This window comes from Cornus florida, unplaced genomic scaffold (genome assembly GCF_030987335.1).
Source record: "Cornus florida cultivar Cherokee Brave unplaced genomic scaffold, ASM3098733v1 CherokeeBrave_3.0.0_Hap2_Chr05, whole genome shotgun sequence".
Classification (NCBI taxonomy): Eukaryota; Viridiplantae; Streptophyta; class Magnoliopsida; order Cornales; family Cornaceae; genus Cornus; species Cornus florida.
Window position 1 is genome coordinate 55,751,194 of NW_026775575.1, and position 27,880 is coordinate 55,779,073.

General features: G+C 34.6%; 1 pseudogene; it reads left to right on the forward strand.

The window, feature by feature from the left end:
- Positions 1–15,647: 15,647 nt before the first annotated feature.
- Positions 15,648–20,504, forward strand: LOC132309301 (cytochrome P450 714C2-like; annotated as a pseudogene).
- The last annotated feature ends 7,376 nt before the right edge of the window (positions 20,505–27,880 follow it).

Genomic DNA, 27,880 nt, shown 5'->3' on the forward strand with positions numbered 1-27,880 from the left:
TCAAAATTTGGTTTACCTTACTGAAAGTACTGAGTCGTGTATCTAGGCAAGTTTATCTTTGCAATACAAGGTTGTGAAAGACATATTGCAGGGTTGGTCTATTGAACCAAACATTCTAGGGTGTGAAGCATAGAGGTTAAATTCATCTTTCAAAGCTCTTAAATGGCAGTTTCTAATTTATTCAAGTTGTATTGTTAACAAACTCAGGTCTCCTCCACTTAGAAGTAAGATCTTCATTGGTGCAAATGAAGTTGTTGTATGATGCTGAAGTTTGATTTGAAAGACCAACTTAGCTTTGATTCAGTGCAAAGGCTAAAAGAAGACCGAGTGTTTATCAAAACTCTCTGGTGCATTGGGTGTATACTGAATGAAGTTCTCCTATATGCCCAGAGACTATCAATTGAACTAGCTTACTTCAATTAAACAATATGGTGTACATCATTCTTTATACAGAAAAGTAACCAATTTTGGTTCTAAGCCTTAATACCTAGCTGGTTTCATACCCATTTTGTTCAAAGTTGTGTTGACTCCCTTTACCTTTTACTCTTTCAATGACAAAAAGGGGGAACAATCTTAAAAACCCTTGTACTACCTACTTACCTACTTATTCACTGTTACTCTAATCAAGCATTTGATGCAACTGAGGGTTTGTTAGGGTTTTAGGGTTTTTGTCACTAAAAGGAAAAAGGGGGAGATTGTTGATATGCTTGCTTTTTTAGTGACAAAGGACATGTGTTTTATGATTAATCACCTACAAGGGTAATTTGGTCATTCCACACATGTATGCAACTTTTCTACACATGCTAACGTAATGCAACTTTTCTATACATGCTAGAAGTACTACATTGCTCATTAGTAATTACACTCAAAGGTAAACTGATCTTGTACAAGCTGCAGCAAATGATCTTCTTTGTGAGGGTATTCTAATGTATTCAGCACTATGAACACCATGCTGCCACGTGGCAATGTGGTCCTGCTTGGAGAATGGTGGTCACTGAATTCATTAGTTGGTGGTGAGCAATTCTTATCCACACTAGGGTTTTATTGAGCAGTATAAAGGTGCTGTTATAGCTTTTCAACTAGTGTGCCTCTTTTATAAAATTAACAAGCATAAATGCAGCTACTGCAAGAGGTTACTCAAGGGCCAAAATGAAGAAGGCATTTCAGTGAGATTGATAGATAATTTGAGCTACAATGAAGCACTGAAATCTACCAAAAAAAGGCTCAGAAGTTGTGAAGTTCATGGAGGTTCAGTAAAAGCTGGTTTGCAGAAGCAAAGGGGAGTTTAAAGAGGTCATTTCTTGCTGTGGTCATTTTTGGAGCTTGAATGAGGTCTGAGCATGCTTAACTTGGTGATTCACAACTGTTGAAGGTGCTTAAGACTACATATTGCAGCTGGTATCAATCTCATATCTCAAACCTCAAGTTTAACTTGATTTTCTAGTTTAAATCTATAATCCTGAGCTTAACTTGTTAGAACCATGCTATACACCAACTGTCCATCATCTGAGCATGATTGAAATGCTGATTTGAAGTTAAACCAGCTGAGATTTAGTCAAGAAAATGACCATCTCAGTTTCTGCTGTAGTAAACTAACAAGCTAGGGTTTACTAAACTGTTATACCTGCTATGTGAGTGCTGTAACTGAAGTATACCTGTTCAATTACTGAGTTCTTTATTTGATCATATGTAATTTGATATTATATGACTGAGAAAATCATAAACAAGACTGTGTTGCTGTGAAATTACTTGTGTGCCCCTAAGAACAGTGCTGCTGCAGAAATTAACTTGTAAAGCTTGTCTTGGACTTTGAATTGTTATTACTCTGCTATAAACAAAGATGTGGTGAAATGAGCAAGTGTAATATGATTAAGATATAGTTGTGAGAACTAGGTACAAGGAGGTGCAGCCACGATTTTACAGTTTTACCCCTCAAACCTGAAAATTACAAAGGCAGCAAAATATACTTGCTGTGAGTTTTTCTTTTGCTGTTTTATGATCTACATTGCTGAGTTCTTGTTAGTATAAATTGTCCAAGCCTCTTTCTAAGTGTAAATCATCAATGTCAAAATGAGAGAGCTTTTAATTCATGAGAACTCAAGGTATAATATGGCTGTGTGTTGAATATGCTAACAACAAATGTTAAAACCTGAAGTTGCTGCTGTGAGCTGTTATTGTTGATATCTTGCTTCTCCTTTGTGAACAATCATCTAAGCAAGATTGGGTAGCTATATTATGTCTGTGGGAAGCCTCTTGTGGTCAAAATACCATAGGTTTTATTGATTTACCCTTATGTGCCTAAAAATTTGTATGTGACAGTTCTTAAGGCATCTGAAATTGTTATAACTTACTTGTCTCATTGAGTTTAACTCTTAACAAGTTTATTCTATCTATACAAGCCTGTGAAAGTGAAGTTTAGGCCCCAATTGAGGCTGCATAACATAACCGCCCTTCAAAGCTACCAAGCTAAGGTTTTATTGGGGTTTGAGTATAATCAGTTATTACAATGCTGTAACCTGTTGTTTGAAGTGTTCTTGTCAACTATGCCGGTCCACTCAAAAAGGATTCTAGAGTTGTTTTGGTTTGCATGATCATTTTCTTGATGTGTGGAGGATCATACTTGCTTGCTTGATGTTGAGATTTTGAGAGATTGCTCGAAAATGTTTGAAACATTGCATACTTGAGATAGTTTTCTCCCAATGCTTGTTTACAATATTGGTACCTCTTTTGAAAGAATGAACTTAATGTTTGTGGGTACCATTTCTGGAAACCCTCACGAGACTTCACTCGTCCAGTTGGGGTAACCTAGGGGTTTAAAAGGCTTGTTGCATATGCTAAGTGCAATTGTGTTCCTTACGAAAATGGCGTTATCCATTTACTGTTTTCTAGATTCGTACTTGTATAGTTGTTCATTTCATTCCTATACTTTCTAGTTCATTGCTAGGGACTAGCAATATTTAAGTTTGGGGGTGTGATAAGCGCTGAAAAATACGTATTTAAACCCCTTAAGCTTAGGCATTCTAGTACCTTTATCTATCTTACTTTACCGTTTTAGATTGATTTCGTATTATTTCCATTTTCAGGCACTTATCCCAAAAATAAGCTAACTCAGCCAAAGAAGAGCTCAATTGAAGCAATTCTGGGATTAAACAAAGAAAGAAGCAAAGTGGAGAAAGAAGAAAGCAAATGAAGCCAAATGTAGGAAGCAGCAAAGTTCGATAGATCCAACTTCAAGGTTCGATCAATCAAATAATGATCGATCTCAGCACTTCAAGATATATCCAAGCCTTGGCCCAAAAGCATAAAGTCCAAAAGTTTGATCGATCCAACACCACCCTTCGATCGATCGAACACCTCTGTCCTTATTCAAATGATTGATCCTATCCACAGCTGTATCACCCACTAACTACTTTTGTCCTTTTCCCAAAAATATCTCTCAAAATATCTCAAATTTTTCTTTTCCCAAAAAGCTCAACTAGTTGGATCGATCCAGCCTAAGTTCGATGGATCTCATCCAGTTTGATCGATCCAAGTCCAAGGTTCGATCGATCGAACTTCCTCCAGTGCGAAAAAGTTAAATTTTCAGCTTGTGCAATCCGTCCTCTATCCCATCATTAGAGAATATTCTTTGCATGACCCCAGCTCATTTTATGTGCCACTTGACTTACCTATAAAAGGAATATGATGCACTTTTTGAGACATATACAATTCTAGGGTTTATTTTCTTGGAGGGCAAGTATGGAGGAGGGGGAGGCTAGAGACACCATTAGAGACTCTTCATCAACCAAGGAGCAAATCTCTTCCATGGAGTTAGCACTTGAGGGTTGGACCAACATCACCATAAGTGGCTAAACATCCTCTTGGGGCTAAAGTTAGCCCCAAGCATGCTTTCTATATCTTAATCTTGTGTATTATTGAGGGATTAGTGTTGTAATACATGTTTTGACACTTTTATATATATAGATCTTGTTTATTCAATGATTTATGTGGTTTAATGTTTCCAATTGATCATTTCATTCTATCCATATGTCTATGTATGCTAGAATAGATGTTCATGTGCTTGCCTCTATTTCTTATGTTATTGATGCATATTTATGTGTATTAATGCTATAGATTTAGAGATTGTCAAAACATTGTGCTTAAAAGAATGTTCTTGTGATTTTTTAGATGGTCCATGCTCATTTCTTGATGGATTATGCCTCTCCCTAACCTTAATTAGTTTAATTTCATGTCATTAGCCTAATTGTAGTGTAGTGGTAGCATAGTTGTTAGATGAGAGGACAATCCATGCTAGTTGTTTGATGTTCCATACTTTTGAATGCAAGTAGCATATGTCTCTAACCTTGTGGTGTATTTGGCTAGTGAGCTTAATGAAAGGATTAATGACTTACTAGATATGTTGTGCTTTTCACATGCTATTTAGACAATATATACTTAATTGCTAGATATATTGTGTTTTTCACATGTTGATTAGACAATGTATGCTTAATTGGTCACCCTTACTAATTGAATCAACCAAACACACACACACACATCAATATTGCAACACACATTACCCTCATTAGTCACTAGTTAGAAGTGTAGAAAAGAATTGCTTGGTGGTGACCTCTAAACCCCAAGATTTCTCTCTCTCTTACTTACTCTTTGTTACATCCAATTACTTAGTTTAATTTAGTTGCTCTCTAGTTTAATCAACCAACCAACCATTTGTTTGATCATTCGACCTACTAACCCTAATTGCAATTCCCAGCCAAGTACGACTCCAATCCCTTGGGACGATCGCTACTCATTCTTGCTACTTTAGTAGTAGTGTTGATAGTGGTTTTTATAAATTTAAACTTAACCCAAAAGGCTTTTCTTGAACCGCACATTCACTACATCAACTTAGCTTGTAGGAGCGGCCCTCTATCATGCCCCTCTAGCTAAAAGGAACAAATAACTAAAAATGGATCTTCTACTATCCACACATCCAGTAAAATCTGAGTCTTAGAAACCAATAACCTCTAAATCACCAGTCCTTCTAAATGTGAGCATATAATTCTTTGTTCTTTGTAAGTATCTCATGACTTTTTTTGCAGCTTTCCAATGATGCATTCTTGGATTTCTTTGGTATTTGCCTAGCATTCCAACTGCAAAACTAATATCTGGACAAGTGCAAACCTTTGGATATATCAAACTTTCCACAATAGATGCATAAGGAATATTTTGCATTTCTTTATGTTCTAATTCATTCCTTCGGCATTGAATTAAATTAAATTTATCCCTTTTCTGTATTGGAACAATACTAACTGAACAATGTTCTATACCAAATCTTTCTAGAATTCTCTCAATATATGTTTTCTGAGACAATCCCAACAATTCACGTAACTTAGCACGAAATATTTCTATTCCTATCAGGTAGGATGCCTCACCCATATCTTTCATCTCAAAATTCTTAGAGAGATAATTTTTAGTTTCATGCAATAAACCAAGATCACTACTAGCAAGCAAAATATCATCAACATATAGAATCAAAAATATAAACTTACTCTAACTAACTTTCTGGTATATACACCGATTAACTGTATTTTCATTAAAACCAAAAGAAATAATAGTATTAATATACCATTGTCGGGAAGCTTGTTTAAGTCCATATATTGACTTCTTAAGTTTACAGACCATGTGTTCTTTACCCTCTAATGTGAAGCCTTCAGGTTGATCCATATAGACTTCTTCTTCTAAACTCCCATTTAGGAAAGCTGTTTTCACATCCATTTGATGCAACTCTAAATCATAATGAGCTACAAACGTTATGATAATTCTAAAGGAATCCTTCTTAGATACAGGAGAGAAGGTTTCTTTATAATCAATGCCTCCTTTTTAAGTGAAGCCCTTGGTTACAAGTCTGGCTTTATATCGTTCAATATTGCCATTGGAGTAGCGTTTGGTCTTAAAGACCCATTTACACTAGACTTGTTTAAATCCTTCAAGCAATTCAACGAGTTCTCAAACTTTATTTTGTTCTATTGACTTCAACTCTTCATTCATGGCATTAATCCAATTAGTAGAATTATTACTATTAATGGCTTGTGAATATGTAACCGGATCCTCACATATCGCTATATCAAAATCAGATTCATGAAGATTTACCACATAATCATTTGGAATAGCAAGTCTCTTTTCTCTTTGAGACCATCTTAATGTTATTCTTTGCGATTCTTCTATAACCTCATTGGTGACAGTTTCATTATGGAGTTATTGATCATTTAATTGTTCTCTGTTGTTATGCAGTTCAATAACTAGAGAAACAATTATTTCTTTAGAAGTTGTAGGTAAAGGGATTTGTACCTTAACTTCTTGAATGATCACATTGTCATTTTTATCACTACCACTGATTTCACCATCCTCAATGAATCTGGCATTACTGGTTTTAACAATTCTTATACTATGTGTAGGACAGTAAAACCTGTACCCTTTGGATTTTTCTGGGTAACTATAAAGTACCCACTAACTGTTCTAAAATCCAATTTCTTTTCATGTGGATTATAAATCCTAGCTTCTGTTAGGCAACCCCAAACATGCAGGTGCCTTAAACTAGGTTTCCTTCCTGTCCACAGTTCAAATTGAGTTTTTGAAACTGCCTTACTAGGAACCCTATTTAATACATACATAGCAGTTCTAAGAGCATACATCCACAATGATATGGGTAACGAGGAATTACTTAACATACTTCTAACCATTTTCATAAGAGTGCGATTACGCCTTTCAGCTACACCGTTATGTTGTGGCGTGCCTGGCATAGTGTATTGAGCACAAATGCCACGTTTTTCAAGGAGTTTAGCAAACGGTCCAGGGCATTGAACCATTTCATCATACTTTCCATAATATTCACCACCTCTATCTAACCTTACTATTTTCACTTTGTTATCTAGTTATCTTTCAACCTCATTTATGTATACTTCAAGAGTATTCACTACTTGAGATTTTTCATGCAACAAGTAGATATATCCATAACATGAAAAATCATCTATAAAAGTGATAAAATATTTTTCTCCACCAAAAGATGGAACATCAAAAGGTCTACAAATGTCTGTTTGAATAATTTCAAGAAGCTCTATACTTCTTATGGCTCATTTCTTTGTGTGTTTGGTTTGTTTACCTTTGAATCAATCCACACACACAATAAAATTAGTAAAATTTAGATTCTAAAGAATTCCATCTTTTACTAATCTTTTTAACCTTTCACTGGATATATGACCTAATCTTTTATGCCACAAGAAAGATGAATTTTCATTAATTGAGCTACGTTTGGTTCCAACATTATGATGCAAGGTCAAAAGTGTTTCAGAAAATAAATCATCAAGCTTTATCTTGTATAAACCATCAACAAGAATACCAGAACCAACAAATTGGGATTTTTTGAACAAACTGAAACATCCATTACCAAATTTAAATAAAAAACCATCAACATCAAATTTGGACATAGAAATCAAATTACGAGCAATTAAAGCAACATAAAGAGTTTTAAACAAATCTAAATGAAATCCACTATCTAAAACTAAACGAAATGCCTTAATGGCTTCAACTAGAATTTTCTCCCTATTCCTTGTGAACAAGAAATCATCATTTGGATGTATGGTTTGGGTTGAAAGGAATCCCTGCATCGTATTGGAAATATGAACATTAGAGCCTAAATCAACCCACCAAGTATTAGAAAGAACTTCAATTAAGTTTGATTCAAAACATACAAAAGCTAAAGGCTTACCATTCTTTTCGAACCATTCTTTACGTTTCATGCAATCTTTTTTAAAATATCCAGATTTGTTACAAAAATGACACTTATCATTCTTGTGTTCCTTCTTTTGAGTAGCTTGATCAGAATCCTTTATTTGGGGTGTTGCTCGCTTAATGCCTTTTCCAGGCCTTTTTCCAAATTTCTTTCTAACTTCTTGAATCATGAGATGAACATTATGATTACCTTGTTGCTTAAACCTTCATTCCTCCTGAACTAACATAGTGGCCAATTCATTCACATTCCACTTGTCCTTAATAGTGTTATAGTGAATTTGAAATGGCCCATACTAAGTAGGTACGGAATTGAGAATAAATTGGATGAGAAAAGTCTCATCCACATTCATCCCTGAAGTTTTCAATTTTGCAACAAGATTAGTCATGTCAAGAACATGCTCATGCATACTACGAGTACCATCAAAACGCATAGTAGTGAGGTCAGCCATTAATTTCCAGAGACTTATCTGCAGTACGGAAACATTCTTCAATATTTTTCAAATATTCCTTAGCACTATCAGTTTGGGGAAGAGTTGTTTTGATATTGTTCGCATAAACATAATACTCAATCTGTTCGATTTTTCCCAAGCTTTATGGAGAGTCTTTTCTTCCTCACTACTTTTATCAGTAATAGCAGTAGGTTTCTCAATTTGAAATGCTAAATTAAGATCTAGCACACCTGAGTTAAACTAAACTTGCTCATTCCATTCTGAGAAGTTAGTCCCATTGAGAATTAAAACAGATGAAGCATTTGAATTCACTAAAACAGGAAGAGATACTGCAATAAAATAATCATAATAAGGTAAATGCTCATAACATTAATACTTTGAGATAACAACACATATAAATAAATAAATAAATATATTGTACAACTATGGTACCCATTTGGGTAGTAACCAAAAAAAAAAAAAAAAAAATGTTGCTTAAATGTATTTATTTATATAGCTTCATTGGTGATGCACTAATTAATTAAATAGACAAATTACCTTTGCATAGCCTATATCTACCCAATTAAAAATTACATACAACCCCTTAATGTTCATTTAACCACTTGAAAATTAATTCCCTTTGAGGAATTATTTCTAATAATTGAATAAACCCAATATTCATAAATATTACAAAAATTATCAGTATCATTATTCATGAAATATTACAATTATGTCTACCACTAAAATTAATACCCATCAACCATTATGGTTAGGCCACTATGGTAGCTACCAACCTTTCTATAATATGAATATTAAATTACCTAGTGATAAATCCAACATTAAGTTATCCACCACATTATGCACACATAATTTACATTGTCAATTAATTAAACTGCTCGTAGGTGTCCAAAAATTTCATAGATACATGTACTGTAGTTTATATTAATAAGCATATATTCAAATATATATAAAACAAAAAAGACATCATTACTATTTGAGAACCTCGATTTGCGCAACGAAATCATAAACAAAGGTTCATTCTGTATACATAATATTCTAACTTTCAACTACTACATATAATGAGATATATAATATATATATATATATATATATATATATATATATAACTTTCAACTTCTGTAGACTCATCATTATGCACGAAAATCACAGCAGGCTTTATTTGTCTCATAATATATAACTTTCAACTATTCTGTAAGTTCAGAAATCGAGGTCCCTTTTAACATTAATTGTTTAATTTCAACGAAACAGATCATAACAATACCACATACATACAGTTTCTTCAATCCAAATAAGGAAAAACGATACTGTATATGAAATTGAAAATTTTTTATCATGGTAGGCGGGTTTCAATCAAAGTAGTGAACGAATATAATAAATTAAAATTATGTAATTATTTAATTTTAATTTAAACTTACACATATTATTTATGCAAGTATAATAGAAAAATACTGAGTTCCAAAACTACGGGCTCTGATACCACATGTAAACTCTAATTAATTTGTGTTAGACATTAATCACAAATAATCATAAATCCCTAGATCTTAGAATTTCAATTAATTTCACATCATTATAACGCATAAATATATATATAGTTAGATATACATACCTCGATTCATGATATCAAATCTTGTTGAGATTAAGTCCAACGTCCAGATCCTTTAATCACGAATGAAGCTGCAACTCTGATCAATAGGCAAAGGTGGAAACTAGTTTCTCTCTCTTGGCCTTTTGCACACATAAAACTTTTACGTGTTGTATCATTAATTGTACATAATTGATGGAGTATATGCACTTTTATAAAGGCAGAGAGAAGACCAGTTTTCCTTATTAGTAACTTAATTCCACTTTTCATCAAAGTAAGGAATAAGAAAGGAAAACACTTCTCCACTAAGTAATTACCAAAAAGGTAATTATAAGTTAACCAAGATTAAATAATATTAATTAATATCTATTTACTTAGCCACCAAGTAATATGCCATATGTCCAAATCATGTGGGTCACAATTAAATAAATAATCTTACATAAAGTTAATCAAAACGTCACCCGCCTAATCACCTTCCAAGTGGCCTACCAATTTGGGGTGTCAATAATGCCCTAGTTTCAAGAGGCTTGCCAAGGTTCTTAGAATTTAGCTGAACACCCCAACAATCAATGTCATCTATACTTTCAAACCCCCAGTTGATCTTAACCACTAATTTAGGCAGCTTTAGCTTTAGTTACACACGCTTCATCATCATTACACCACGTGATTTTTAGGATTCTAGTAATGTGGTTGGCAATTTTCATAGAACAAAACTGACTAATGTAATTTAATAGTTATATTATTAGAAATTGATTAGTTATGTGACATAAATGTGAATACAAAGTTTGTTGAAGAAAGTTACATCAAAAGAGAAAAAAGGTCCAACATCTACTATATAGGGAAAAATAGCCCAAGATCAACTTCAACAGGTCAATAATGTATTCTTTTTAAGTCTGAGCTTAAAAAGGTATGAATCACACTTGATTTCATCTATCACCGTCAAGGAACATATATACATGTTAATAATGATCATTTTCTTATAGTTGCATGGTAAAACCTAAGTTCTAAATATAATTTTCAAATTTAGGGAAAACGTATTTTTCACGTAGCTATATTTTATATATATTGAAATTAAAATTCTTGTCATATCCTGAATCACAAAGACCTGGTTCATGAGGAAAAGATGAAGAGAAAGGAAAAGAAATGCAACAAAACTCAAACTAGAAACCAAAGTCCCAATGCGAAAACAACACCCTCGTTAACTCTCATGGTTAATGAAACCACAAATATAACCCTTTGTAATGAACATCAACATCGGTTCATTCCATATCCAATAAAACATTCCTTTATGTTCAAATAAAACAAGAAATTTTAAAATAATTTAACATTGACCCATTGCACATATATAAGGAATGGAGGAGAAGAAATGGGACATTAGTACTAAAACACACCATTGTAACTCCCTTAATCATGCCTCAACTAATTATTTAAGATTTAATTAAACCCATCCAAACAGTCCTTACAAGTCCCACAGGAAAATGGCTTCAAAATAACAAGTTCAACAAGTCTGACAAACACACTCACACACACAATCGGTTTTGTTTTGGCCGATAGCAAAGTACCCACCTACAGAAAACGTAACCGGTTTTGTTTGGGCTGAGAGTATGCTATTTGCCTACAAGAAATGCAACTTCTTGTGTTTGAAAACATTATACATTCTGTTTAGGCTGAGATTGAATCTTAAGTTTCTAAGGGTTCAAACTGATTTTCAAATGAATTAAAACTTACTCTAACTACTAAGGAACATACTTGAACATCAAATAATAGTATAAAAGGCTATAAAATGACCTTAAACAATCATAATGGTAGATGAAATACCTAACTAAAATGTGAGACGAGGCAAAATTGCATTCCTTTACTATATTTCTACACCAAGAAAATCATTCGTCAAACCTTCGTGCAAGAATCATGGACTATGATTCTTAATTGTCATATATAGTCTAAAATGACATTTAAAACAAGCCAATACTGTAACGACCCAAATCCATTGGATTCGGATCATTAAATGGGTCCTTACCCGACCCAAAATTATCCAAGGGTAATATGGTCCTTTCACGTTAAATTCGTATATTAAAGTCCAACAAGGACAAAATGGTCATTTATCACAATTCTAATGATCTGAGACTCAAAGGGCAAAATAGTCATTTACTTGTATCACATAATAAATAAGATAAAGTCCGGGGCAATATAGTCATTCCCATGGCTAAAATATAATTATTGTATTTTACTGGACCTTATAATGTGTAACAATACACCAGAGTGAGTGGTCAAGGGCAAAATAGGAAAATAAGTCACAAATGTTTACTACACAGGAACCGGTCGATGTATGGGATGTCACACGTCAACTGATTTGGGACGTGTACAGTGGAAAAGCCCACTTCCAGGATACCAGTCGACGTATGGAATGCTACACGTTGATTGGTTCAAGACTTGCACAGTGAATATGCTCACTGCCAAGATACCGGTCAACGTGTGGGAAATTCACGTCGACTAGTTCAGGTCATCCAGATGACGTATGGGATTTTACGTCGACTGGTTCGGGTTATCCACACTCAATTACTCACTATCCAAAGAAAACCAAAATATACCAACATTTGATAACCAACCACCCACGTTACTACACTCACGTACATCTTTAAACACATTTTAACGTCTAATACATTAACAACAATTAACATAATTTACAACATGTAACATAAAATACACTAAATAATTTAGTGTAATTAAACATAATTACATTTCTCCAATGGCCATGCACAAAATGGACCTAAATACATCACATGCTACAAAATAATACATTTTAAGTCATCACTTTTACAAAATTAGGCCCAATTACAAAAGATAGCAAACAGAAACATTTTTCTACTCCAAGCTAAGGCAATGGTGGATTGTCGTCCGCTATTTCTTTTCTGTATCCTGAAAAATAGTAATAAGTAGAGGAGTGAGCGCAAGGTTCAGTAGAGAATGCCTAAGTGGCATCTCCTCAAGCAAGGTAAGTAATTAAATGCCTTGCAAACAATGAATAGGAAAACGAGTCAGGGATCATACAAGGGTTCACATGCAACACTTCCAATTTCCATAACCATCATTTATATTCATATGCAATGAATTGTATAAAATGCTCAATGTACCCATCCACCACATCCATGCCGTCACATGCCCATCCATTACATCCACACCACCCTCATACCCAAGAATAACATTATGCCATGCATATAGAAATGTCCAAATTCAATTACGTAATTATTATCATGCCTTCATAATACGATTGATATTTCTAGGGCCTCAACAAGATAATTTGACACTTTTTGCATATTACAACATTCAAGTATTCTCTAGCATAGACATTATCAAAAACATCATACTAACCACATGAAGTGAAATAAATAAATCATTTTATAGAAACTCAACAACATGTCGCTTGCAATTTAAACACAAGATAAACACCCAATCAATTAAAATACCTCAAATCACAAATTCATGTACAAATCAAAAACCCTAAAATTAAATCATGCATTTTAACTTCAAATTAACAAGTTAGAGAGGGGGAAAACATCCAATTAGCTACCACAACTAAGGAATTTGATAATTAGACAAACTCTACTTCAAATGGAAGAAAAACCCCAAATTTCAAAATTCTCCAAAACCTAGCAATATTAGCCTCAATTTGAAGCTCATGCCAAACTCTTCAACCTCCCTTCTTCCTCTCCTTCAAAATCCACCTTAAACTCTCCAAATCAAAGCCTTTTATTTAAATGATAATAATGTGTGCTTGTGTATGAATATAGAGAGAGATAGAGAAGTGCTAGAGAGTGAGAGAGTGATGCACGAAAATGGGGGAGGAGGAAAGTGATGGCTTGATAAAAATCTCAAATTATGGTCATTGGATTGCCATATGTCAACTTGTGGTTGACCTCTAATTTTGTGCAAAGTTACAATCTTGCCCTCCTTCAAACCATACATTTCATAATTTTTCAAATAAATATCAACCTCTAATATATAGATATAGATGTATACATATATGTGAGAAAAGTCCATTATGCCCCTTTCTTAAAATGACAAAACCGGGAGAAATTACCGAGTCCGGAAATCATCCCGACACCTGAAAAATTCTAAAATGATACTGTCACTTCTAATTGACTTAAAATGATTGAAATTACACTTCTAAAACCCTCGACTCAAGAAAATGACCAAAACGCCCCTTGGGGCTTGCGTGGCACGCAAAATGAGGTAAGGATTAAAATAATCCAAAAAAATCAAATAAATTCCAGAAATAGAAAATATGGAAAATCGATAACATTACAAGTACATTACAATGACTTTAAAATTTTACGAATCCAATGTGTCCGAATAACATCAAAGGTTCATATTATTACAACATTTACTCTAATTACATTAAATGCTAATCAAAACAAAAATAAATAAATAAATGCTTCTCTTTCATCAGTTAACCATGTACCGTCCTTGGCATGGTCTAACCTGAAAAATGATAGGGTGAGCAAACTAGACGAGTAGATGGTGCATTAACTGACCCACCCGGTAATCATACAAGTCATGCAACGCATGGGTTTCAAAAAGACAAGTTCAAGCCCTAATGGATTATGCTTTTACTTACTAGTTCGATTATCATGATAGTAATACCAAGAATCACAATAGAGCGATAAAGCAAGCACTTACATGCATGATGACGAAGTTTTTAATAACCTCCTACAAGTTTATGCTCACTATCCACTAGTTCAACTACTTTTATCAAGGAATCATATAGGTAACCCACTCTGGTTTGCTAACCCACCACTGTCATTGGGAATAAGTGAGTTTTGTTACTCTATCTCCTTTTCCTATTCTCCCCGTAATCTCATAACTATGAGCAAGTGAACTCTCCCTTTCATAACTGTAGCCCTTCCTCTATCTTGAGTGTAGGCTCGGTTTTTTTGTGAGTACTTCATATTTATGAATATCCCACACATATCTGCAAATACAATTATCTCACATAGCACCTAAGGCAAGTATTCATCATGAAATTAACAAATGTCAATCATAACATTAATCCAACCCAATATCATTGATGATGCATTATGTCACAACTCACCCATGATGGAATCGCCTTCCATTTCATGAAACACCAATCCAACCGTACATAATTAATATAATATAAGCATTGGCTCTATAATCCTACCATCACTTTATGGGTTAATAATTAACCCGATAGTTGCAACACTCCATTTGCCAATTCTAGGGATTTTCAACCCAAGGGTTTCGGGCCCTGCTTATTCCCTTAATTCAACAACCCCATGCACACATGAGGCGTGGATGAAATGCTTTACCCAAATTCATTCACTCACACCATGAATTAAACACTTCCACATGCACACTTTTCCATGTCACATGCACACTATGACCCATGCTTGTTAACTATGCATCATTTTGATGTCAGCAAAATGCAATTTCAATGTAATGCTCTCACTTAACTATTTGTTAACTACAAGAAGACAACTTCTGATCACTGTGTATTTGTTAAAAAATTCTCTGATGATGATTTTATTATTCTACTGCTTTATGTGGATGACATGTTGATTGTTGGCAGGAATGCTTCAAGGATTGACCAGTTGAAGAAGCAATTGAGTATGTCATTTGCTATGAAGGATTTGGGGCCAGCAAAGAAAATTCTTAGCATAAGAAATAGTCGTGATAGGAGTGCCAAGAAGTTATATTTGTCACAGGAGGAGTACATTGAAAAAGTGCTTCAAAGGTTCAATATGGACAACACTAAAGTGGTTAGCTCTGCTCTTGCTACCCACTTTAGACTGAGTACAAAGTAATGTCCTTCTACAGATAAGGAAAAGGAAGATATGGAAAGAGTTCCTTACGCCTCAGCAGTAGGAAGTTTGATATATGCAATGATTTGCACAAGACCAGATATAGCCCATGCAGTTGGTGTAGTTAGCCGATTCTTGTCAAATCCGGGAAAAGAGCATTGGAATGCATTGAAGTGGATCATGAGATATCTTCGAGGCACTTCCAGTTTGAGACTTGGTTTGGAAAAAGGACAACCATTGTTAGTTGGCTACATAGATGCAGATATGGTAGGGGATGTGGATACTCGTAGGTCTACTTTGGGTTATTTGATCACTTTTGCAGGTGGGGCTGTAGGTTGGCAATCGAGACTTCAAAAGTGTATTACTCTTTCTACGACAGAGGCAGAGTTTATTGCAGCAACGGAAGCAGAGCAGAGTCTCCTTCAAGAATTCCCCTCATTCGAGAAAGTCAGAAGTACTGGATTTAGTACATTCAGATGTGTGTGGCCCTATGAAAATGAGAACACTTGGTGGCTCCAGATACTTTGTGACCTTCATAGATGATCATTCAAGGAAGTTGTGGGTATATACCTTGAATTCAAAAGACCAAGTGTTAGTAGTGTTCAAGCAATTTCAAGCCCTAGTTGAGAGACAGACTGGGAAGAAACTGAGATGCATTCGTACTGATAACGGCGGAGAGTATTCTGGTCCTTTTGATGAGTATTGTAGACAGCAGGGCATCTGGCATCAAAAGACAACTCCTAAAACTCCTCAGTTGAATGGCATAGCAGAAAGGATAAACAGGACACTGGTTGAAAGAGTGAGATGTTTGCTTTCATAAGCCCAATTGCCAAAATCTTTTTGGGGGGAGGCATTGAGCACAGTTGTTCATGTGTTGAATCTTATACCCTGTGTTCCTCTATAGTTTGATGTGCCAGACCGAGTTTGGACAGGTAAGGATGTCTCCTATAATCATTTGCGTGTTTTTGGGTGCAAAGTTGGGCTCTAAGAAATTGTAATCCTTGTCCACAAAGGAATTGGGTATGTGACTCTATAAATAGACACTTAAGCTATTGTTGAGAGTTATGAGTTAAGAGAGATGTAGCCTCGTGAGGGAGTATGTTGATGGTAGGGGTAAGTTACGGGTTTGGTAGAGTGAACACTGATGGTGAGAGGGAGTCTCATAGCGTACACGGAAAACTCGGTCAAGAGTTTGTGTGCATGGTCCGGTATTAAAATTCTCTACTATTGTAATATCTCTACATATATAGTGAATCTCTTCTCATCCGTGGATGTAACCCTGATTTTGGGTGAACCACATATATTTCTTGTGTTATGGTTTGATTTGTTGTTTTCTTTCTTTCTTTTGCTTCCGCTGTGCCCCAACAACTGGTATCAGAACCAAAGGTGAAGGAGATCCAGAAAACACAAGAAGTCTCAACATGTGCTACAACGGGCTTTAGTTGTAGGTGGAGTCAATCGGCTTGATTACATGGCATGGAGCTTGAGAAGTCAAGGTGGAGCCTTGGGGTTTGACTGATTGAGCAACGTATAGTGAGGGGATAATTCGAGTTCTGCAATAAGATCGTGAAGATTGAAGTTGGAGAGAATTGTCCAGATTCAATTGCCATAAGAAGTGATGGTTGACGTAATGGAATTTGAGCCAAGGTGGAGATTGTTAGGAATTATGTCTCAAATCCCCATTATTATTAGTTTCTATTTTAGAGTGTAATTTTATGGTAATTTCTTATAGAGATATGAATTGGACTCTAAGAAATTGTAATCCTTGTCCACAAAGGAATTGGGTATGTGACTCTATAAATAGACACTTAAGCTATTGTTGAGAGTTATGAGTTGAGAAAGATGTAGCCTCGTGAGGGAGTACGTTGATGGTAGGGGTAAGTTACGGGTTTGGTAGAGTGAACACTGATGGTGAGAGGGAGTCTCGTGGCGTACACGAAAAACTCGGTCAAGAGTTTGTGTGCATGGTTCGGTGTTAAAATTCTCTACTATTGTAATATCTCTACATATATAGTGAATCTCTTCTCATCCGTGGATGTAACCCTGATTTTGGGTGAATTACGTATATTTCTTGTGTTGTGGTTTGATTTGTTGTTTTCTTTCTTTCTTTTGCTTCCGCTATGCCCCAACAGGAAGTCCATACATTGGTGAAGATGTTCATGTCAGTTGGTTAAGTTGCTGTAAGTAGGATTGTTTGTAAGTTTGTACAATTCACTGGTGGCGAAGCCGGGGAGGCTCCGGTCGATGTTGAGGAAGCAGGGGATCAGTGGGCCGCCATCAACCTTTCTACTTGGAAACATCAGGGAGATCTTGAAAGCCCGAAATGGTTCTGAAAAGGCTCCGGCAACCAGTGCTCAAACCCTGGTCGACCACAACTGTGCCACTCTTCTCTTTCCTTTGTTCGAGCAATGGATGAAGCAATACGATACGTATTGCTATTTGACCTTACATGTACATCATTTTCATCATTATCAAGTCCACCTCCTAACAGGGCTGCTGTTTTTTGAGTTAGAGAGCAAGTGTTCGATCCGTTACAATGACACCCTAAGTTATAAACATAAGAAAAAAATAATAATAAAAAATAAAAATAAAAAAAGGGGAAATAGTGACCAATCCATAAAATAATTGTAGTAAGGTGACCATTTATATTCACTGAGCAACAATTATTCACAAGCATGATTACTATAGTATGCTAAAATAAACCTTTATCTGTCTGTGGTGTGACAACTTATATATGTTCCAATTATATGTTTGTACAGGTCAAGTGTTTATGTTTTCAGTTGGTAATACACAAATATTACATGTGAATGAGCCTGATATAGTGAGAGAGATAATCACATGCACATCCTTGGACTAGGGGAAGCCTTCGTATCAACACAAAGAACGTGGTGCTTTGCTTGGTCAGGGAATACTAACTTCTAATGGAGCTGTATGGGTTCATCAGAGAAAAATTCTTGCTCCTGAACTATACATAGAGAAAGTTAAGGTATGTCGATTTACCACGCTATACATACACTTTAATTTGTTTGATTATATCTTGCTTAGGTTACAAAATGATGGGATTTAACTTAGATTTTTTGCAGGGAATGATGAACCTTATAACAGATTCCACAATTACACTATTAAACTCATGGAACACTAGAATTGAATCTGAAGGTGGAATCGCGGACATAAAAATCCTCTCGAATAACTTAAGCCAAAAGAAGATCACATGTAAAATGAAAGTAAATAAATTGATTAAATGGTATTTTGCAGGCATCTACCTACTAAGAGCAATAGGGAAGCATGGGCATTGAAAAAGGAGGTCCGAACATTGATCCTAAAGGTAGTGAAGGAGAGGAAGGAAGCTAAGTATGAGAAGGACCTATTGCAAATGGTTCTTGAAGGTGCTGAGAATAGTGACCTGAGCCAAAATGCAATTGATCGGTTCATTGTTGACAACTGCAAAAACATATACTTGGCTGGGTACGAGATCACTGCAGTTTCAGCAACATGGTGCCTTACGCTTTTGGCCGGAAATCAAGAATGGCAAGCCGGTGTTTGCGCTGAGGTTCTTGAAGTTTGTGGAGGGAGAATCCCAAATGCTGATATGATTCGGAAGATGAAACAGGTAAACATTACTAGCATTACTCAAACCATCGAAATAAGCTAGAATATCTCCTAAATAATATTTTCCATTTGTTACATTATTGTTCCTATGATGAGTACTTTTCACATAAAACAATTATTTTATCCTAAAAATATAGAAGAAGAATATTAAGACATTGATATTTTAACCATACGTGTTTTTCATTTCACTTCTAGTGTTTGTTTGGGTCCTATGAGATCACCTTTCTCTAGAAAATTTTCAACTGAATCTTTTTGTATTCATCGACAAAGTTTGGAAGCATATTTCCAATGAAGAAGAGACCTATGTGGTAATGTTCTCCCATTTGGGGATTTGATTAGTCCAGCTCTAATAATCACACTCCTTGACCCCACACAAGCATTAGTAAGTAATAAGAAGATATTGGTATGTTTTCTCAATTAAAATATACGGAGTATTATTTAATTAAATAGTCTTCTATAAATATAAAAACTAATCCATTTAGTTGAAATGATGTACGTTGATTGGGTTGGTATCCAGATTAGTAAGTAATGATACAAAACTGATATATTTTTGTTGCGTTTTTAATGAATATATGAGAATATATATACTTTTTCTCAATTTTAAGTATTTATCTTGACAACAAACAAGCATAGCATTTATAAAGCCAGCATGTCAAAATCGAATAACCTTCTTTAATGTGGTCCAATAATATCATGACACGTTAGCTGCAAAACAAGCTGGCCTACCAGAGTGCTTCTTCATCATTTTAAACTGATTTCGGTGCAAGTAAAATTGATTCATTAAAATTTATTTCTTGACAAAAATTATAGCATAGAGACACATTACTGAATGCAAATTTTATCGCTCATTTGCAGCTAACAATGGTGATTAATGAATCTTTGCGCCTTTATTCTCCGGTAGCTGTGATCTCGAGGGAGGCCTTGAAGGACATGAAATTCGGGAACATACAAGTTCCACAGGGTGTCAACCTTTGGACCTTGGTTGTGACATTGCACAGTGACCCTGAAATTTGGGGTCCCGGTGCTTACAAGTTCGACCCAGACAGGTTTGTGAATGGCATCACAGGTGCATGCAAGCTCCCCCACTTGTACATGCCATATGGGTTCGGACCCCGGGTGTGTCTTGGACAGAATCTGGCCATGGTTGAGCTCAAGATACTGATTGCTCTCATTCTGTCAAACTTCTCCATCTCCCTCTCTCCCAAGTACGTCCACACACCGGCGCTTCATTTGGTTATAGAGCCGAAATATGGAGTAAATCTCTTGGTGAAGAAGTTGTAAGCTTTTGAGATTGAAGTGAAGTTGTTGTTTTTCCAATTTCTTGTTTCCAATTCTTGTTCCTGGACCTTTGTTTTTGTTATGGTGTAAAGTATTTAGAAGTAAATAAAAATGAATATATTTACTTACCCAAAAATTAAGTAATAAAAATAATAAAATAAAATAAAAATGGATATGAATTTTTATTCTTTAATTAAAATTTGGTGTTTGAAGTATTTCTTAAGATCTTGTTGCAACCTTTATAAGAACTCAACCTGAAGCTTTGACACTTATTTGGTTAGTGCTTTTACTTCATATTTTTTGCTTTTGCTAGTGTACTGTAACGAAGCGAAAGCATGAAGTATGTTTGGTAATATTTGTGGTGCTTTTGAATGGTACCAAAGCGCTTCCAAAATTGAGGCTAAAATCGAAAGCATCAAAATGATACTTTTGTTTACTTCCGCATTGTAGCAAAGTACCGTTTAAAAGATAATAAAAAATAAAAAATTTCTAAAATAATATATTTAAATAACCATTCAAATTTTCAAATTTGCAACACTTTTTACCAAATATACTTTTATGTTTTTGCTTTTAAAAATCTTGTAACAAATTTAAGTTACCAAATATGTTTCTAAATAGTGTTGAACACACCTTAAAAGCAGAAACATTGTTTCTGTTTTGGGTCAAAATAAAAACACAAAGCAACTGTAGTTGCCAAACGGTTACAAACTTTTTTTATTCTTTATTTTTAGTTTAAATTCAAGCAAAGTATTTGGATGCATCAAAAAAGAAAAACGAATGTAAAGTGAAGCCGCTAGCTTATTTCATAAAATCAATTATTTCACTCAATTCAATTTTGCAAAACAAGTTTTCTCTCACACTTATTTACTAAGTGATGTCCAAATTCAATTGATAGGTATTGAGTTCATGTCGATTATTTATCATTGTGCTTTCGATTATGTCTATTACTTATCATTGTGCTTTCAAAATTGAAATTCTATCATGGTGCTTTCGTTCATGTCGATTACTTATCATTGTGCTTTCAAAATCGAAATTCAAAATAAAACATTAAAATCACAATTCGATTTTGATTACTTGTCATTGTGCTTTCGAAATCGAGATCCAAGATAAAACATTAGAATCACAACTAATATATTTTTGTCACTAAAATTTACCAATTCAAAAAGTAAGTTTATAAGAGAATTTGCTTATCAAGAGTCTTGGACCCAAAAATGGATGTCAGATTGTTGGCTTAGTATTCTGCTAAAAAGTAGAGCACCATTAGAAAGCCAATTGTCATACTAGAAAAATGTCGAAGAGCCGTTTGTCAATTTGTTTTTGATTAGATCATTTGAAGCTGGTCTGAGTTGAAAAAAATTTCCTTTATAATGCTCCATAAACTTATTTTCCAAGGCTTATGTTAAGTACGTGTTTAACTGCATAATGATGTTAATTTGTTCTTCATTATTTTTCAATATCATATAAAATCTTTATAATATTTTAATTTGTCCAACAAAGACCGAGCTAGAATTTTATTCTAGGGACATATTGAAGATAATAAAATACTATTTTTTAATAAAAATAAATAAATTAGAATGCCAAGAATATTTATAAATAACATACTTCTTTGTAGAAAGATTTTTATTTTTTTATTTTTTTATTTCACTCACGCTTTTGCCCACACCCTTTGATATAGAAGAAATAAATTAATACAAACTAATTAGCCAACGATTATGAGAACTTAAGTCTCACTTTTTTTTAGTAACTGTGCATTAGTAATAATAGTCCACTTGCTAAAGTATTAGTCTACTCTCAAAAGTAAGTAAAATTGTTAAGGTTTTATTGCCCACAAAATAAAATAATTATATATATATATATATATATATATATTTGAACCCATAAAATCATGGGTTAAAATCATATTTAAATTAAGCATATTTGAATATGTCAATGATTTTTGAACCCATAAAATCATGGGTTAAAATCATATTTAAATTAAGCATATTTGAACATGTCAATGATTTTTTCAGCTTGAAATGTTACAGGATGAATATGCCCTCCAAAATTAGGGAAGTAAGAAATTTTTTTGCATGATTCTCACCGTGGCCTCATTTAGACTAAAATTAGGTCCCGCAATGAGGTTAATTAATGTCCACTAGTGTTTATCCCCATGGCCTTTCATTAATAATAGTTCTTTCACCCCTCTGGGCAAAATTTAGATTTTCTCACTGTTCTTAATGTCCATTACATTAGTATGACCAGTCAGCTCATCCACTACTTTTTTACCAGTTCTTCTTCAAACTTTATTCCTTTTGAAAGAGAGGTTCTATGGAGTGACATTTGTAATCTTGCCTCTGATGTTGAGTCTAATCCATGAATTTTGTTGGGTGACTTTAATGCTACTATATGGCCTATTGAAAAATAGGGTGGTTCTGATGATTGGACTCCTGCAATGGACCACTTTAATGAGTGTCTTTTGGACTCAAATTTGGATGACCTTAGATACACTAGTTCCTTCCATTCATGGAATAAAAACTCAATGGGAAATGCAAATATTGCAAATAAAAAGGGGTAGAATTCCACCGGTTATTGTTACTAGGTAAAAATTTGTCCCACGTCAGATTCAGATAAAAAAATGTATAAATATAAATAGGTGAGTATGCAGTATTGTGAGTATGTAAACAAAAAGGGATAGAATTCCACTGGTTATTGTTACAAGTAAAAATTTGTCCCACATCAGATTCAGATGACAAACGCCCACCGTTTCCATTATCCTCTTTCCCTAACTCAGCTTGTCAATTCTTAACCCCACTCATCTCTGACCACAAATCTATGGTGGTTAACCTTGGCTTACCTTTGACATTCAGGAAGTGTCCATTTAAGTTTTTTAACTCATGGGGTGGCGATCATGAGTTTCTGGACATTGTGTCCAACGTTTGTAGCACTGATGTTCCTGGTATTCCTATATTTAGAGTTGCTACTAAACTTAAAATGCTAAAAAAGTCCCTTAAGCTTCTTAATTTGAACTCTTTTAGCAACATCACCGATAGAGTAAATGAGGCCAAATCAAATCTTATTGCATGTCAAATCAAACTTCATTATGATCCTGGTAATTATGAAGTTAGAATGCAGGAAAAATCTTTGGCTCTTGCATTCTCTAGCCCAAGCAAATTTGACGAACACATGGTTCAACAGAAAGTAACAATTGGTTAGCATTTGGAGACCCCAACACAAATTTCTTCCAGAAGAACATTCAGAACAAAACTAACAAAAAGAAAATCCCTTGTGTGACCACTGAAGATGGATCAAGCAGCAATGATACGTCTACAATTAAGAATGTGTTCACAAACTACTTTTATGGAGCTGTTTGGTAGCATTCCTCATTGCTACCCAAGTATGAACCATCTCTCAAGTTTTGTTTCCAAAAGAATTGATAATGAGGTCAGAAACAATTTATGCTCCATTCCTACTGATTTGGAAATTAAAAATTGCTTGTTTTTTTATCAAATCCGAAAAATCCCTAGGCCCTGATGGTTTCAACTCCTATTTCTTTAAAAAAAAAAAAAGCCTGGAGTGTTGTTGGTGCTGAAGTCACACTTGCAATCGAACAATTTTTCCGAACTGGTAAACTCTTGAAGTAGGTTAATGCTACCTATCTAGCACTTATCCCTAAAATTCCAAACTCATTTTCTCTTGTTGAGTACAGGACAATTGCATGCTACAATGTTCTCTACAAATGCATTTCTAAGTTATTGGCAAATAGATTGAAACCAATCCTACCATCCTTAATTGATAAGGCTCCAAATGCCTTTGTCAAAGGTGGAAAGATTAGGGATAATGTGATACTAGCTCAGGAGTTTATGAGGGAATATCACAGAGAGCTCTGCTCTCCAAGATATACCCTAAAATTGATTTACAAAAGGCCCACGACAACCTCAACAGGCAGTTTCTGTTAGACACTCTTGACCTCGAGAATTTCCCTCCTATCTTCATCTGTTGGATCAAAACCTGTATTTCCACAAAGGGCTTAGACAGGGAGATCCAATATCTCCATACCTGTTTGTGATTGAAATGGACATCCTTCAGAAATTCTTATGGGCAGGCCCTTCAATGACAAAATTCAGAGCTAAATTAGAATGGGACAAAGTGTGTAAACCAAAGAGTGCAGGTGGTTTAGGAATTCCAGACATTCAAACTTGGAACAGAGCATCAATCCCAAGGCACATCTAGAGTCTATGATATGAAGATTCTCAAAGTTTATGGAAGGAGTGGACTATGAAGCATCTTATCAAGAACAAAAGCATTTGGGAAATCAAAATCCCAAATGACTACACCTGGTTCTGGAGAAAACTCATACAAAACAGACATATTGCACATTCTTTTATCAAGCACAAGGTGAACAATGGGAATTCAACTATCATCTTCTTTGACAACTGGCTTCCATGTGGACCTCTATTCCAGGTACTAATTTCAGGGATGGCATATCAACAAATTTATGAGAGCATCATATGTTATCGAAAACAGCAACTGGGATTGGCCTAAAAACCTAAAAACACTTACTCAACCATACTGTGACATCACTGCACTACCCCTCCCAAATCATAACCCTGACCTTATCCAATGGACACCCTTTCCTACCAAATCGTACACTCTTAAACACACAACCCAAGCCTTGCTACCCTCCCTATCCCATGTGCATTTGAATAACCTGGTGTGGTTCCCTCAATCAATCCCTAAACACTCCTCTTGCCTATGGACAACAATCCAAGAAAAGCTTCTCACACTTGAAAATCCAGTGCAATGGCTTAGAAGATGCAACCAAATGTTTGTATCCTATATATGTGTTAATGCAGCAGAAACTAATGAACATTTATTTCATCAATGGTCTTACTCGAAGATTATTTGGAGAAAAATTCAAGAAAAATGTGGTTTTTATACCAACCCAGACTTATGGCAAGATTTTCTCATATGGGCATCTTCAAATTGGAAACGAAAAATGAAGGCTAGCAGAATTGTGACATGGAAACTTACATTGGGTAATTATGTTTTTCCACATTTGGATGGAAAGAAACAATAGGATCTTTCGTGACAACGTATCTCCTCTGATGAAGACTTTCAATGCCATGAGTGATAGTGTGAGAATGAGCCTCTTCTCTGTGAAACTTTGCAAATGCTTATATGCTGAAACAACTACAATTAACTAGAACCTTCCAAACTCCTTTTTTGAACCATCCCACAACAACCCTTTTTTCTCCTTGGCCTAACTCTCACTGTGATGCTCTCTGGTTTGTTGATTTGCCCGCCTAGGTCAAGTTTTGAAGTTCTGTTCCTGGGGTAGTTGGTGTATGTGGATCGGATTTTGGGCTGCTGTGACCTGGGCTTTAGTTAGGAATATAATGCTTTGTTGGGCTTCATTGTGAACCTGGGTTTTATTTCTATATCCATCTGGACTGCTTTTTTGCCCTATACATTGGGCTTGATTTTCACTTTCTTTTGTGATCCTAAGCTATGCCCTTTGCACAAGAAAGAGATATAGAAGCGGTGAGCAAGAGTGTTATTTTCCTTGCATCAGTTCGTGTGCCACCATGGCTGAAATTTAAATAAATGTCTTTCATTTCTTGTATAATAATTCCTCTTTCAATGATATAAACCTTTCAATAGAGGTTAGAGGCTAGAAAATTAGAGGGATGATTTTTCGTAATTACCAAATAATGGAAATACAGGAAATGTATATCACTATTTATAAATTAATTTATTTATTAGAGGAATAAAGGAAGGATTTTTCGTGATTATCAAATAATGGAAATAGGGAGAATGTCTGCCACTATTTATTTCTCTAACAAGAAGTAGTAGTAGAGATTTTACAATAAATATCCAAGCTATTTAATGCCACATTTTCCTTCATCTTTTCAAGTTTTAATCGGAGCGATGGAGTATTTTATTTAATTGAGGAAAAATTATATAAGAAAAGTGGACTATTTATTTATATGGATTCGTGGTGAATATATTCTCTTCCCTGAGATTTTTCTCCATAAATTAATCGAATCTTTTTAATAGTAATTTTATTTATTTTACAAGTGTCAAAAATCAAAAAGATTGTTTTAAAATTAGTGTTCCTCTCACCAAAATCGCACTTGATTGTGTGGTTTGACCCTACTTATTGCTATACATTTTTAGTTTAGTGATTATAGATTTTATTTTTGTACGAAATGTATTAACAACGAAAAATATCCAAAATAAACTACCCGAGTCTGATTAGATCCCTAAATAAATAATGTGTAAGTATTTACTAAACATTAAAGATGCATATAGTGATCAACATACACTGATTTGTTGAAATTATTTTCTTTAATCAATTTGTTCAGCCCTAGCCACCAGAGGCTTTGATTCTGTCGCCATAGTCTTGCAGAGGATATGAAGAGAGAGAGAGGATGGAAATAAATATATAAAACAAAAATACTTGCTTAATCAGGGTATTTTGAGATTTTTATAAAAAAAACATTGGTCAAAATTATTTATTAAGGGAAATTTGCCCAAAAGATGGATACTATAGAGAATTATATACACTTCTTCTAATAGAGTTATTTCTTTTATAATTTTTGTAAAAGGAGGAAATCTTTTACACTTAGCTGGCCAACAAAAAAACTAAGAATAAATAGACTTTCAATTCTTGAATTTCAGTTTACTAATCCATTCTGCTCGTGATATCCATATCCATACATTCGCATTATTTTTAATTTCTAATCCAAGAAATTAGATTACTCTTATAAAAGGTAATTTCGGATCCAGATGGAAAGTGAGAGTATTTATGGATAGGTATGTAGAACTATAAAATAACTTAAGTTTTTTGGTAAATGGGTAAGTGTCCACCCGTCATGGTTGGTATCAGAGTTACACCCAATTCTTGATCCGGTGCTACGCCAAGCGTTCGACCCAGAAGGTATCCTGTTGAGCCATCCGGGTAGGCAGAGTGACCCGATCGCAATGAGAGCGTTGCAAGTTCAGGTGGAGAAGAATGTTACAAGGAGTATTTATCCCACATCTGATCTGGATAGAAAGTGAAAGGGGTATAAATGAGTGGGTAAGAAATACTACCCAATAATTTAAGTTTTTAAATAAATAAGCAAGCTTCCACGTTACCCAATAATTCCCCACTAAAATAACTTAAAATTTTGGATAAATGAAATGGGCCAGCATTACAATTACCCCTGGAACTCCTTTTATGCAAAAATTTACAACTCGTCCACAATATTTCTAGTGATAATTAAAATTAGATAGTAAAGAAGCTTACAAAGTATTTCTCAATGAAAATGCTTATATTTATTGAAAGTCATCAAAATAAATAGGCAAGCTTCCACGTTACCCAATAATTCCCCACTAAAATAACTTAAAATTTTGGA